The following is a 3,751-nucleotide window of genomic DNA, read 5'->3' on the forward strand; positions in this document are numbered from 1 at the left end:
ATGTGCACAAAGCATAACTTCTGGAATGACCTCCCAATTCACTGTGAAATCTCTTAGTCATAAAAACTCGTTTGTGTTTAATATTTTCCTTTTTTTGTCAAGGTCTTTTTCAAATGCATGGCTAGTTGGCACTTGGTAATAATCCCTCAGTGCCAGGGAGGCTCATCCATGGGAGTCATCTGTCACACCAGAGGGAAGGCAGTGAGTTTATATACTGAGTTCGACTTAGAGAGATCCCACATTAGAGCAACAAGAAGGCCTTCAGAAGGTAACTCTTAGGCAATATGTAACACTAGGCTAACTTTCAAGTTCACAAGAACAAGGTTCATAAGAACAAGCATCTACATCAAGAGCCTGGCATGTTGGTCTGTCATCCTTCACCAGGCACTGCCCATGTACTCCAGGGATTCTTGCCACTCTGTTAGAGAATATAGCAGGACTCCCCAGGTTGGGAATTCAATATTCTTTTGGTTATTGTGTGGTTGGTCTCCTTCTTTGGAGAGAACACCCCATGACCACTTGAGCACATTTATAGTCCATAAAGGCTTACCCCAGGTGCACCCCTCCCCACATAGCCTCCCACCACTGACATCCCACACAAGTGATCCTCCCCTGCCACAGTTGGTACTCTTCTGCAATTTAAAACATTCCCAAAAACAAAGCCAAAAAATAAATAAAAATACTTAAAATTTTAAAAGTTAAACAATACATTAAAAAGTTAAAAAAATTTTTGCGTTGTCTTTCACACCTATAAGATTTGTTGTCTTTTATTTTATTTTTTTAAAGACTTATTTTATTTTTTATATATTTATTTCCCCCTTGTGGCTTGCTTGCTGTCTTCTCTCTGTGTCCATTTGCTGTGTGTTCTTCTGTGTCTGCTTGTCTCCCTTTGTTGCACCATCTTGATGTGCCAGCTCTCCATGGGTGCAGGCTGTCAGCTCTCCGCAGGTGTGGACCAGCTTGCCTTCACAAGGAGGTCCCAGGATACGAACCCAGAGCCTCCCATTTGGTAGATGGGAACCCAGTCAATTGAGCCACAGCGGCTTCCCTGTTGTCTTTTATTTATACTGAAAATTTCTTCAGTAGGTTCCCCCAGTGTTTTGTTGTTGTTGTTGTTGTTTTTTTTTTTTTTTTGCTTTATTTTCAAAGAAGCTTTAGGTAACAGAAAAGTCATAGAAAATATAGGGGATTCCCATATACTTCGCCCCCACCCCCTCTCATATTTACCCCTATTAATAACATATTACATGAGTGTTGTACATTTGTTACAATTGATGAACATATATTGAAGCACTGTCACTAATCATGGTCAATATTTTACATTATGATTCACATTCTATATTGTACACTTTTATAACTGCTAACAAAATGCATAATGGTCTGTATCCATCATGAAAGATCATGCAGAACAACTTCAAAGCCCTAAAAATGCCCCATACTCCATCCATTCTTCTCTCCTCCTCCACTTGGAACCTATGGTAACCACTAGGTTGCAATTTTTGAAGAATAAGGTTCATAGTTGCTTGCATTAATATTGAGGGCTTGACATATTGGTCCATCTACTTTTGTTGCCCCTCTGTTTAAGAATGTAGTAGGACTTCCCAGTATGGGAGTTAAATATTTTCTTGTTTATTATGTAGGTCTCCACCCACTGAGATAACACCTATGACAAGATGAATACTTTCATATTCCTTAGTAGCATACCCCAGGTGCACACTTTCCCAAATATCCTCCCATCCCTGATGTCCTACACCAGTAACCCTCCCCTGCCGTGTTTGCCAAAAGAATATTCCCACCATTGTAGTTATAACCACAGACCTACAGGTCCCCAGAGTTCACCTGTTCCTCCCTCCAGCCCACCCCCAGTTCCATGGATAGTCCAACACAATACCCCCTAACCTGTTCATCCTCATATTCCAGCACTGTCGAATCCACTCACATTCCTGCATACTATCACTTCCATCCACTGCCAAACCACCTTCTTCCATAGGTTTTGCCCATATTGAGCATCAGCTTACCATACTCTACTCACTTTCTATATCCTGATAACTATCTTCCAGACTCTAGCTCTTTGAGTCTACCCAATTTACTCAGATCATGTCAATGAAGTTACATAATACTTGTCCTGTAGTGAGCGGCTTGCTTCACTTCACATAAAGTCTTCAAGATTCATCTATGTTGTACTGAATGTCAATACTTCATTCCTTCTTACAGCTGAGTAATATTTCATTGTGTGGATATACCACAATTTGCCTATTCATTCATCTGTTGGTGGACATGGGTTGCTTCCAACTTTTGACAGTAGTGAATAATACTGCTATGAACATTGGTGTGCATATATGTTTGTGTCCCTGCTTTCACTGCTTCTGAGTATGTACCCAGCAGTGGGAGTGCTGGATCATATAGAAGTTCTATAATTAGCATCATGAGGAAATGCCAAACTGTCCTCCACAATGCTGCACTGTTCTACATTCCCACCAGCAGTCAATAAGAGTAAGCTTTCCTCCACATCCTCTTCAATATTTGTAGTCCTCTGCTTTTTTAACAGTCACCAGTCTAACGGGTATAAGATGATATCTCATTGTAGGTTTTGATTTGCATTTCCCTAATAGCTAGTGATGTTGATCATCTTTTCATATACTTTTTAGCAATTTGTATTTCCTCTTTGGAAAGTATCTGTTCAAATCCCTTGCTAATTTTTAAGTGGGGTGTTTGTCTTTTTATTTACTAGGTGTAGGATTTCTTTATATGCTGGATATTAGGCTTTTATTGGATAAATGGATACCAAATATTTTCTCCCATTGAGTAGGCTATCTTCACTTTCTTGACAACTTCCTTTGAAGTGCAAAAGCTTTTCATTTTGAGGAGATCCAATTTATCTATTTTTTCTTTCATTGCTCATGCTTTAGGGGCAAAGTTTATGAAACTGTGTCCTATTAAAAGATCTTGTAGATGCCTCCTTGCATTATCTTCTAAGAGCTTTATGGTCTTGGCTCTTATATTTAAATCTTCTATCACTCTTGAGCTAATTTTTATATGGGGTGTGAGATGGAGATCCTCTCTCATTATTTTGGGTATGGATTTCCAGTTCTCCCAGCACCAATTGTTGAAGAGACCATTCTACTCCAGTTGAGTGGGTTTGGTGGTCTTGTCAAATATCAATTGACCATATATGCAAGGATCTATATTAGAGCTCTCAGTTTGGTTCCATTGGTCAGTATATCTATCTTTAAGCAAATATCATGCAGTTTTGACCACTGTAGCTTTGTAGCATGCTTTAAATTCAGATAGTGTGATCCCTTCAATTTTGGTTTCTTTTTAATATGTTTTTGGCTATTAGGGACCACTTACCCTTCAGTAAAAATGCTGTTGTAATTTTTATTGGGATTGTATTAAATCTGTAAATCATGGGTAGGACAGGCATCTTAAACATGTTTAGTCTTCCAATTGATGAATATGGAATACTCTTCCATTTGTTTAGGTCTTCTTTGATTTCCTTTAACAATGTTGTATAACTTTCAGTGTACAAGTTCTTTACATCTTTAGTTCAGTTTATTCCTTAATATTTTATTCTTTTAGTTGCTATTTGTATTATTCAACCAAAGAGGTGATGATGCAAAGTACCAGAAATCTGTTGGCTTTTATAAAATGTATTTATTATGGGTAGAGGTTTACAGTTACAAGGCCCTAAAGAGTCCAACTCAGGGTACCATAAGCAGTACCTCACCGAAATCTGTTACTATGTGTTGAA

This window comes from Dasypus novemcinctus, chromosome 11 (genome assembly GCF_030445035.2).
Source record: "Dasypus novemcinctus isolate mDasNov1 chromosome 11, mDasNov1.1.hap2, whole genome shotgun sequence".
In the NCBI taxonomy this organism is placed as follows: Eukaryota; Metazoa; Chordata; class Mammalia; order Cingulata; family Dasypodidae; genus Dasypus; species Dasypus novemcinctus.